The 12,534-nt window shown below is 39.5% G+C and overlaps 1 protein-coding gene and 1 non-coding gene across 2 annotated transcripts in view; one reads left to right on the forward strand and one right to left on the reverse strand.

The window, feature by feature from the left end:
* The window catches only part of SAMD13 (sterile alpha motif domain containing 13), a 46,368-nt gene that overhangs the window by 2,636 nt on the left and 31,198 nt on the right, over positions 1 to 12,534 (forward strand). The gene's annotated exons all lie outside the window — the stretch shown is intronic.
* LOC142437836 (small nucleolar RNA SNORA33) lies at positions 1,038 to 1,171 on the reverse strand. Its single transcript, XR_012782346.1, has one exon. It is a non-coding gene; the product is annotated as a small nucleolar RNA SNORA33 (small nucleolar RNA).

Consider the following 12,534-nt stretch of genomic DNA (forward strand, 5'->3'; position numbering starts at 1 on the left):
AATTAAATATAATCTATAGAAACTGTGACATCTAATTAAGGAGATAGTATGCAGTATGTTTACGAATAAAAGGAATATTGTATTTCCAAGCAAAGTCACATTAGAATAAACTTGGCCCTGATTTTCAAAATCCTCAGTTTATATACTCGTGCTTTACTGCATCACTGATTCCCACCATGGTCTTGAAGTTTGGGGGAGGCAGATGTAGGAGGAAAGAAAGAAAAAAATGCTTTTGATATCTGAGTTAGAATAGTGCTGTCCAATTGAACTTTCTGTCATGATAGGTATGTTCTATACCTGTCCTGTCCACTATGGTAGCCGCTACCACAAGCGGCCATTGAAAACGTGTAATGAGGCCATTGGAAATGGGGGAACTGATGAACTAAACTTTCAATACATCTTGGCCAATTTTTACTTTAATGAAGTATAATTAACAGAGAATAAAGTGCATATGTTTAAAGCATGAAATTTGAAAAGCTTTGGTATTTGTGCACACTTGTGAAACCTTGATCATAAGATAATGAATGTATTCATTACCCCAAAGTTTCCTCATCCCTCTTTCTGATAGCTCTTCCTGTCCTTTCTTGGCCTCACATCTGAATTATTTTGTTTATCCATATTTTATTACCTTTTAGTATTCAATAATGTTTCATTTAATTGACATAACAATTTTTTATTGTTCACCTACTTACTTGTCGGCACATACTTGGTTGCTGTTTCTAATGTTTAGCTATTATGAACAAAGCCACTTTGGATGTTGTTCACAGGTCCTGTATAGATATGTCCTCATTTCTCCTGGGTGAGTATGTCAGAGTAGACGGGCTGGGCCAGATGCCCAGTACATATTTAACATTTTACGAAAGTGCCCAACTGTTTCCCAAACTGGTCGTACCCCTTTCGGTAGTATGCGAATTCACCAGTTGTTCCTTAACCTCATTAACACAGGTATGATCAGTCTTCCTCAAAGTTTTCTTTATGTTACTTGTGGTTTTCATTCTCATTTCCCTAGTGTCTGAAGATAGCTTTTTTTTTTTTTATAATGTAGTCACTTTCAGGGACCTTAATGATCTCAGTTATCCTTAAGGCTCATAACATGGCCTCACTGCTATTGCCAGCTTTTTCTAGATTTCTGCAGAACCACATACAAGTTAGCAGAATCAATGGCTGGCTCCTGAAGGCAGCTCTAGGTGTTTATTTCCCATCTGTACATCTGATTGGATGACATATTGCCTACTCATTATTGTTTTGTTTTTCTATTAGACAATGTAGTAAGTTTTTATATATTCTGGATACAAGTCCTTTATCAGACAAATGATTGAAAATAATGTCTTCTAGTCCATGACTTGTCTTTTCATTTGTGCTGCTGTGGTTTCCAAAGTATAACAGTTTTTAATTTAGATAAAATCTAATTGATCAATTTCTCCTTTGTGGGTAATGATTAAAAATCTGTCCTAAAGTCACAGAGATTTTATATATCATGTTTTCTTCTAAAGTTTTCATATTTACAGGTTTTAGATTTAGATCTATGGTTTTTAGTTGATTTGTATGTATGGAATGAGGTAAGGATTAAAGTGTTGGTTGCTGTTTCATTTTTGTTATTATGCCTACAGATATTTATTTTAGCACCATTTGCTAAAACTACCCTCTCACACTTTTGCAAAAATTAGTTATCAGTCTCTCTGTGCTCTATTCCATGATTCTCTGTTTCTGTTCACACCAATATCACTCAAATCAACATCCGACCCATCATGAATGGACCATAGCTCTTCTTGAGTTTCTCTTAGCAATGTTTTGCAGTTTTTAGTGTATACAGCTTGTGCGTCTGTCTTCAGATGCAGCTCTAAATGTTTCAGGATTTTTATACTATTGTAAATAATATTTTAATTTTAATTTTAGGGTCTTCAACAGTGATTAGCAACAAATCAATTAGAAAAGCACAAACAACCCCATGGAAAAATGGAAAGATATATGAGCCAATATTTCACAGAAGAGGAAACACATTTGACCAATAACCATGTGAAGAGTTACTGAAGGTCATGAACAAAAGCAAACAAAGCAAGCAAACCTGTTGCTGCCAAGTGCATTCTGCCTTTCAGTGAACACGACAGGCAAAGGGGAGAGGGCTTCCCTGTGGCAGTTAGAAACCGCCAGCTGCTCTCTGGGAGAAAGAGGAGGCTTTCTACCCCCAGGAAGAGCTGCAATCTCAGAAACCCACAGGGGCAGTGCATGAGTAGGAGCTAGTTGGTGGCAGTGACAGTTTGTTGTTGTGTTTATAGGACAGAGTAGAACTGCCCCAGGGTTCCCAAGGGTGTAACCCTGTGTGAGTGCAGTGTGTCATCTCTTCACCCTGCAAAGATGCTCATGGGTTCAAGCAGTCCAGCTTTTGCAGTCGTAGGCAAGCATTGTAACCACTTTGCCACCAGATCTTCTTTTAATATCACTAGTGACCCAAAAAAGGCAATTCAAGGTCAGTTAACAAATATTTAAGAATCTGTTCATACTAATCATTAGAAAGTACAAAAATGTGTAGGTTATAGTGCTGGTGGGAGTGCAAATTGTACAGCAACTTTTAAAAAACAGTTTGTCATTAGCTTCTGGAGTAGAGCAATTAAATATTCCATAACCAAGCCACTCCATTTCTAGATATAAACATGTGCTGCTCATAAATAAAATTTGAACCATGTATATAATTTTCAATTTGCTAGTAATATTTTTAAAAGTAAATTAAGAAGATGAGATTAATTTAATAATAAATTTTAGCTAGCAATTGTGTCCATAATGTTACCAACATGTAGTCAATATAACACATTAGTGAAGTATTTAACATATCCATACCAACCAAATTTCTAAACCATTCTAAATATTTCATATTTAGAAAATATGTCAATTCAGATATAAAACTTACATTAATAAATTTTACGGTTAAAAAAGTAGAACCACATGCCCAAATAATTCCACACATGGTTAAGTGTTTTCTTTTTATCCTTTTTTAAATAATTAAATCATTTTATTGGGGTCTTATAGGGTTGCCATGAGTCAGCGTCTCCTGGATGGCAGTGAGAGTGGCTCTGGAAAGCTGCATGTGCCATCTCTGGTGATGTTTGCAACATACCTTTCCACTTCCCTTTTACCTTTAGACTTCCGGTCCAGACACTCCTTTCTACATCTCGATTAGGTTCAGCACTGTTTTAAATTTTAAAATTTATCTAGGTTCTTTTTTTAACTTGTTTTAAATTATAACAAGAATGTCAATTTAATGACCAGTTACAATATAAAAGTGAATCCCCATACTCTGTGCTGTCTACATGAACTGTTCTACAAACACAGTTTCATATGATATGGTGCATAGGAAAACATCCTTTGAACTGAGTCAGTCTAATAACACTAACTAGATTAACAGTATGTTTTTGTGAGAGACTACCGAGGATGGTACATACACTTGAAGACAGAGCTACAGCTCAACAGTCGTAAGTGTGATGCAACATGAAAATCAAGTGTAGCCATACTGAGGCAGTGATGCTGTACTTCACAGAAGCATTGCATATTGCTTTGTGGTTTAAAATTTAAGTTCATCAAAATTAAATTGAACAGTTAAACCCAGTAACTTAGTCAACTTTTAAATGCTTCAGAAGCACATGTGGTTACCCCAAAAACCATTGTCAAGTCAATTCTGACTCATAGTGACCCTCCAGGACAGGGGGAAACTGCTCCCTAGACTGTAAATTGTTAGGAGAATAAACAGCCTCATTTTAATCCCATGGAGAGGCTAGTGAGATTGGACTGATGACCTTTGAACTACTAGCTCAATGCTCTTCACATGTGACTAATGGCGACCCTATTGAGTGTCATGAGGATAAACCAAAGAGGAACTCACACGCATGCACTAGGAGAAAAGTCAAAATAAGCAGCGTTTTAAGATGACGATTACCTTGGGTAGAGGAAGCAGGGATGGGGAGTTGAACCATAGGGATAGATGTACTTATTGCCAAAATACAGCTTTTGTTTTTGCCTGATGGGTTGGTGGCAGCATACTATATATTAAAAATAAGTAACACTAGCTAAGAATGAGATATTTTTATGGTTTGCAACATATCCTCCTAGACATTTTAATCTATACGCCCACCTCTATGTGAAGTTATTTGCAGGGACACATATAAATGGACATTTTTTAACAAGTGGGTCATGATATTCTCTACTGTGGATTTCAGATCCACAGATTTTGGATTCATCATAACCCTTCATTCCTGTTTGATCTTTAGTTTGACTACTTGCTAAAAAAGAGACCTATGCATTTGACATATTCTAGGACGTGCATCTCTGTACAAATCACACACACTCATTGTGGGGCTCTCTGGTGGTCACTTAGTCTCCTTCCCTTCCTTCTCCATCAGCTGGTCTTTTTGTTCCTTCTGTCCTAGGAAGAAAGAGGAACCCATGTTTCCCACATGATAGATGCTTATAATATATTAGCAGCTTTCAACAGGAAGAGGTTTATCTCCCCACCGCCACCACACCCCTCGCCCCCTCAGTGGAGATGCTGCACCACAATAGGAAGTGCACAGAACAGAATTTAGCAAGGGCTTTGAGAAGAAGCTATTTCTGTTGAATGTCACATCTTTTCTTCAACATGCATATCTGACCGTATCCCTTTGCCTTAGCCTTCAGTTGGCGATTGTTGTTTCATTATGAAGCAAATGTTTCCTTTTTGTTGGAACTAATATTCCACTCCTAATGGACAAAGCAATACTTGATGTTTTTGTTGTTGTTTTGGAGGGGGTATTGAATATTGTATCTATAAGTATAACAAACTTAAATTTACATTAAAGTTATAACATTAAGTTATTAAAATAGCTTCTGTAGGCTTATCACTGTAAAACTATGTAGCTATGAAGTTAAAATTTATTAAATTTTTCCATATGAATGAGATGATTAGATGGTCAATGGTGGAAGTAAAATATTACAGTAGGGTTAGTTAGGTGCTATTCTTGGTATTGCTAGAATTTCAAAACTCTGACTTCATTGTAGAACTACTTAAGAGAGCTTTTCACATAACAATAATAATGGCGATCATAACCACTTATAAAAAACAGCAATGTTTATACATATAGCAATCCACACATAAGTTAGGTCTCCATCCCTCAGGAAGTGATCATTTAACCCTACACCCACAAAGAACAACTGAAAAATGAAAAGCTTATATAGGTTGTGTAAATAACTTCACAAGATCTATGGATCTTTTCCTGGAAGCCTTACTCTGATCCTTTGAGGAAGCAGGCATGGGAAAGTGAAGGAGGCATAATGTAGGTCTGATCACTGGTTTCAGGTCCCCTGGTGGTCTACAAGTTAAGGAGCAAGCCACAGGGTCAGCAGATAGAAAGCACCAGCTGCTCTTGTGGGAGAAAGATGGAGCTTTCCACTCCTGTAAAGAGTGATAGTCCTGGAAACTCACAGGGGAAGTTGTATCCTGACCTTTGGGTTGCGATGAGCCAGCATCGACTTGACACCAGTGAATGTTTGCTTGTTGGTTTGTTTTTGATCATGGGGACTTCAGCTTGTTGGTTTACACCTACTCCTGTCCCCTTGACACATCACATAAATAATCAAAAGTCTTCGAATGATGTTCTTTGAAAACAATACCATCTGGGGATTTTATACAGCTTGTTTGTTACTTCCTGAATGCTCCCCCTCCCTTGTGCCCATATTCATAGTCCATATACTCTTCAACCATCCCATATTTGTTCCCTAGTACATCCCCATCGCCACACTCTCCTGACTTCACCTGCAAGAGGTGACCTGATGGTTTGCCGGATACCGTTCTTATGGTGGTGTGGTGAGGAGGCTCTAGACTAATGAAATGCAAAACATTCAAAATGGCTGATACTAGATGTCTCTTAACAGGTAGTTTGTTAATGAGAGGAAAGAGGTAGGAGAAAAGGAAAGGAAGACAAGAAGGAAGGAAGGAAGGAAGGAAGGAAGGGAGAGAGGAAGGACGGAAGGAAGGAAGGAAGGAAGGGAGAGAGGAAGGAAGGAAGGAAGGAAGGAAGGAAGGAAGGAAGGTGTAAAAAAAGTAAATGAAGACAAGAATTCCTTTAACGTAGTCTTTCTACTCACGATCTTAGGTAACCCTTTAGCAGCAGCGTTTGCTGGGATAGTTACAGAGCTAGATGGATTCGTGACTGTGGATACTATGTGGGTATTAATAGTGAAAACCAAAGGAACAGGAACAGAACATTCCCTCGGGTTGGGGGCACTGAAACTCTAGCCCTCAAAGTCGAGTCGACCATAGTGACACAGAGGGAGGGGAGCCTGCACGTCCTGCACTGGCACCACTCCAGCTGAGAAGAAGTAGTTTCAAACATTCATGAATCATTGGCACTTGGAATGTACACAGTATGAATTTAGGAAGGGCAGAAGTCATTAAGAAATAAATGGTACACATGAAGATCCTTATTCTAGGTGCAGTGAGCTGAAATGGACTGATACTAGCTGTTTTGAAACAAAATCATGGTTTATTTTGTTGGGAATGTCACAATCAAGAGGAATGGTATTGCATTAATCTTCAAAACGGGCATTTCATGATCTGTCTTAAAGTACAATGTTGTCTGCAATAGGAGTCTTTTCCCCATATAAAGAAATCTAGTCAATACAACTATAATTCAAATTTATGCACCAACAAAAGCTAGTGATGTGGAAACTGAAGAACTCTACCAACAATCAGAAACTCTATCAACAATCAGAAAATGGCCAAATAAAGATGGATTGTTAGTTATTGGTAATTGGAATGCAAAAGTTAGAAACAAAGGAAGGAATAGTAGTTGGAAAATATGGTCCTGGTGATAGAAATGAAACTGGAGATTGCATGATAGAATTTTGCAAGACCAACGGCGCCTTCATTGCAAATACCATTTTTCAACAACACTAAAGGTAACTATACATATGGACTTCTCCAGATGGAATACACAGAAATCAAATTGACTACATCTGTGACAAGAAATGACGAAGAAGCTCAACATCAGCAAGTAAAACCAATCCAAGGGTTGACTGTGGAACCATACCATCAATTAATTACTCATAGGCAAGTTCAAATTGAAGTTGATGAAAATTAAGACAAGTCGTGAGAGCTAAAATATGACTTTGAGTCCATTCCATCCGAATTTTGAGGACATCTCAAGAACAGATATGATGCATGGACTACTAATGACAGAAGACCTAATGAGCTATCAGATAACACCAAGAATATCATCCACAAAGAAAGCAAAGGGTCATTAAAAAAACTGGAAAGAAGAAAAAAAAAACAAAGCGGATGTCAAAAGAGTCTCTGAAACTCAGTCTTAATCATCCAGTAGAAAATGCAATGGAAGGAATGATGAAGTAAAAGAGTGAACAGAAAATTTTAAAGGGCAACCTGAGGAAACAAGTAAAAACATAATAATGAAATGCGCATCTCTCTAGAGTTAGGAAACAAACAAGGAAGAACATGCGCAGTATATTTTAAACTGAAACTGCAAAAGTGAAAAAGAGGCCTCGAGTTGACCTATTGAGAGATTCTATGGGAAAAATATTGAATGATGCGTGAAGCATCAAAAACAGATTGAAATAGTAAACTAAGGCCCACAATTTCAGGAAGTGGCATATGAGCGAGGACCAATGGTAATAAAGGAAGAAATCTAAATGGCACTGAAAGCATTAGCTAAAAAATGAGACACCAGGAAGTGATGGAAGAATATCAATTGAAATGTTTCCACAGCTGATGAACCACTGGAATGCTCGACTAACCTCTGCTAAGACATTTGAAAGGCAGCTACTTGGCCAACCTACTAGAAGAGATCCATATTTATATCCATTCCACAGACAGGTGACCCAACAGAATGCTCAAATTATAGAACCATATCCCTGATATCACAAACAAGTAAAATTGTGCTGCAGATCATTCAACAACAGTTGCACTAGTAATTGTCAGAGGTTCAGGCTGGATACAGAGGAGGACAGAGATCAAGGGATATCATTGCCGATGTCAGATGGATCTTTGCTGAAAGCAGTGAATACCAGAAAGATGCTTACTTGTGTTTCATTGGCTATGCAAAGGCATTTCACCGTGTGAGTCTTAACAAACCATGAGTAACCTTGAAAATATCAAGAATTCCAGAACACTACATTGTACTTACTCATTTGGAACTTGCCCAAGCATCAATAGCCAGTTGTTTAAACAGAACAAGGAATACTGTACAGTTTAAAATCAGAAAAGATGTGCGTCAGGGTTGTATCCTCTCATTATACTTCTTTAATTTGTATGCTGACCAGTTTATCAGAGAAGCTGGGTTAAATGATGAAAAATGTGGCATGTGGTTTGGAGGAAGGTTTATTATTCACAACCTGCGATAAGCAGTCAACACAACCTTGCTTGCTGAAAGTGGAAAAGCACTTTAAGATTGCAGTTTACAGTACGGGTTATAAATCAATGTAAAGAAAACTAAAATTCTCACAGCTAGACCAATAGGCAGCATCATGATAAAAGAGAGAAAAGGTTAAAGTCGTTAAGGATATTGTCTTGCTTGGATCCACAAGCAATGCTCATGGAAGCAGCAGTCAAGGTAAGTCTGTGTAAGACCTCTCAAAAACGTTGAAAAGCAAGAATGTTACTTTGAGGACTAAGATTCACCTGACAAAGCCACGGTATTTCCCATTTCCTCCTATGCATTTGAATGTTGGACATTAAATAAGGAAGATTAAAGAAAAATCATTGCATTTGAACTATGGTGTTGGAGAAGAATATTTAAAGTACTATTGACTGCCAAAAGAACAAACATCTGTCTTGGAAGAAGTACAGCCAGAATGCTCTCTAGAGGCAAGGATAGTGAGACTAACATATTTGGACATATGTCTGGAGAGATGAGTCCCTGGAGAAGGACATCATGGCTGGTAAAGTGGAGGGCAGCGACAGAGAGGACGGCCCTTGATTAGATGGATGAACACACACCATGGCTGCAACCATGGGCTCAAATAGAAGAGCAGCTGTGAGATGGCAGAGGACGAGGCACCGTTTAATTCTGTTCTACATAGGGTCACTGAATCCGGAACTAACAGGATGGCACCCGACAACAACATTAACAGTGATAGTTGCAACTTGTAATTTTATTTTTCTTAGCTAAAATTTACTATTTTTTCTTTTAAGGTTATTCTCATATGTGGTCCTATGATGAACAACTTACTGTTTAATTATTCCCTTAAGTGATCATTTTGTTTAAGAATGGAATCTGTTTCCTCTTTTGATATATACCATTTTGTCCACTGCCATAATGGTCAAATGCTCTAAAATTCAAGTGTTAAATGCACACAATGATAGGGTGTGATAGGCCTCTTAACAGACACTATATCTTAGCTGGGAAAACAAAAGGAATTTAAATCCGATGCCAGAGGATTTCCAGACATGCACTACAGATCTCTTATATGTCAGTTAGCTGCCCAGACAGTTTTCTGTTTTCTCGTAATTTTTGTCTTGCTACTGAGATCCATACAGAATGAAAAGCAAGTGTGTTTGAACACGAAAGCCACACCTAAGTCCTATGGAATGGTGAACAGTGTGATGTCATTCAGCAGGGAAGGAAAGTTCTTCAGGCCATTGTCCTTATTATTCATAATTAGGATATGAAACTTTCATAATAAGTTTGTACTTGGCACACATGAACTTTATTTGAAGGAGCCTTGGTGCCGTAGTGGTTATGCGTTGGGCTTCTAAGCTTAAGGTCAGCAGTTCGAAACAATCAGCCACTCCACATACTCTGCGGGAAAAGGGGCTTTCATTTCTAGTAAAGTCTTGCCAACCGACGGGGGCAGTTCTTCTCTCTCCTGTATGGTTTCTGTGAGTCAGCGTTGACTCAATGGCAGTAAGAGAGAGAATAAAATGAATAAGATGTCTTTGAGTCTCTTCAAACAGTGTCCTTATTTATACTAGCTCATAGGACTTTATTTACTAGAAAATTAGCAGATAGGAGAGGAAGCAATTGTAAACTTTTTTCCCCCAAAATACTTTTATTGGGGGCTCTTACATGTCTTATCACAATCCATACATTCATCCAGTGTGTCAAGCACTTTTGAACATAGCTGCCATAATAATTTTCAAAACAGTTTCTTCCCACTTGAGCCCCTGATATCAGCTCCCCATTTCTTCCCCCTCCCTCTCCCACCTGCCCTCCCTCAAGAACCCTTGATAAGTCATAGATTATTATTTTCATATCTTACATCATCCTCCATCGCCCCTCACCCACTTTTCCATTATCCGTCCCCCTGGGAGGGGGTTCTAGATTGATCCTTGTGATTGATTCCCCCTTTCTTCCCCCACCCTCCCCTAATCCCCCAGGTATGTCTATTCTCCTTGTTGGCCCTGAGGGGTTTATCTATCCCGGATTCCCTGTGTTTTGGGCTCTTACGTGTAGCAGTGTGCATGCTCTGGTCTAATCATGCTCTGGTCTAATCTGATTTATAAGGTAGAATTGAGGTCATGATAGTGGGGTAAAGGAAGCACCAAAGAGCTAAAGGAAAGTTGTGTGTTTCATCAGTGCTATACTTCACCCTGACTGGCTCATCTCTTCCCTGTGACTCCTCTGTGAGGGGGATGTCCAATTTTCTACACATAGGCATTGTCTCTACTCCATCCCCACCCCCTGCCCCAATTCACACTAGGTATAGTTTTGTCCTGGGTCTTAGATGCCTGATATCTGATCCCATCGACACCTCTTGGTCACACTGTCTGGTGTGTTTCTTCCATGTGGGCTTTGTTGCTTCTCAGCTAGATGGCCGCTTATCTTCAAGCCTTTAAGGCCCCAGACACTATATTTTTGTATAGCCAGGCACCATCAACTTTCCTCACCACATTTGCTTATGTACCCATTTTGTCTTCAGCAATCGTGTTGGGAATTTGAGCATCACAAAATGCCAGGTCATTAGAACAAAGTGTTCTTGTATTGAGGGAGTCCATGAGTTGAGGCCCAATGTCTTTCTGCAACCTTGATTCTTGACATATAGATATGAGTACATAGTTCTATTCCACTCTCATTATATATATTTACATATGTACATGCCTGGATTTAGGCCTCTATAAATGTCCTTTGCCTTCTGGTTCTTTCCTCTATTTCCTTTTACTTTCCTCTTGTCTCACCATCACGTTCAGCCTTCATTTGGGCTTAGTAATTCCTCATTGCTTCATTGCCCTTGATTAAGCCCCACTAGGCATCCTACTACCTTCCTTTCATTGATTTTAGTTCACTTTTTGTTCCCTTGCCCCTGGGTTGGTTTGCTCCCACCTTTTCTTTCTCCCACCTCCCCTTCTCCCGTGTCCGCCCCGGAACCCTTGGTCCTGTTCTTTTCATCACCGAATAATTTCCCAGCATATCTTATCTAGACAGACATGAAGATACAGTAATAAGTGCAAAAACCAGGCAAAGCCAAATAAAGCAACAAAGAAAGCCAAAACCAATTAAACAATAACAACAAAAAACAAAATAAAAATAACAAAAAGAAAGCCACTGACAAAAACGGAGAAGCCTATAAATAGTTCAAGGTCTGTTTGTTGGACTTTACGAGTGTTGTCCAGTCCAGTCTGATGGGGAGCCACATTCTGTCTCCAAAGTCTATTTTTGGTATTCCCTGGGGATTTCATCAGTCTGCTCCCCTGCTGCTCTGCTGCGTGCCCTCAGTGCCTCGCCCCAGCGTGATGGGGCCAGACCGTGCACTATTCCCACACCGTGTCTCCAGTGCTATTCCCGGCAGCACCATGGTTCGGTGAGGGATGCTGTGTCCCTTGGTGGGACCAGCCCTACAGTCCTTCTTGTGCGTTGTCTGCTCCAAGCAACAACATCATCCTCGGTGCTTGGCGGGCCAGGATGTCCTTCCTCTACCCCTCTCCAACCCATTTCGTTTCTCCCGTGTGCTCTAATCCGATGTGCCCCTCTCCCCAAGCTGTAGCTCCAGTGCTATCCTCTGAAGTGCATTCTTCTCAGGGTGGTATTGGGACCGGACCCGCAGATGCAAACACTTTTATCCCCTAAAAAAAGATGAAGTGGGAGATATTATAGACAGAGGTATTCCATGGTCTAATGTTGGGACACCACTAGGTTTTGAAAAATGTTAAGTGCTTGGAATACTAACCAAAAGAGATCATTGTAATGTCGATGGTCAATTATGCCACCTCTCTGTCTGTCTGTCTGTCTCTCTCTCGCACACACACACACACCCACACACACCCCTCGTCAAAGCACTCCTTGCTACCTTATGGAGAGGGTGGAACTGTTGCAGGAAGTTTCTCAAATTGTAACTCTTCATGAGAGTAGAAAGCCCTATCTCTCTCCCAAGGAGTGGCTGGTGGTTTTGAACGGCTGGTCTCATAGATAGCTCAACGTATAACCACTACAACACCAGGCCTCCATTTAGTTAGGTTAAAATGTAATACCTAAACATTTTATTTCCCTTTGACCCACTCTAAAATGGTTTCTGTTTTTAATAGTTTCTGCTTTCTTTTTCATTGAGGCCTTTGTATGT

The sequence above is a fragment of the Tenrec ecaudatus genome, chromosome 1 (assembly GCF_050624435.1).
Source record: "Tenrec ecaudatus isolate mTenEca1 chromosome 1, mTenEca1.hap1, whole genome shotgun sequence".
NCBI lineage: Eukaryota > Metazoa > Chordata > Mammalia > Afrosoricida > Tenrecidae > Tenrec > Tenrec ecaudatus.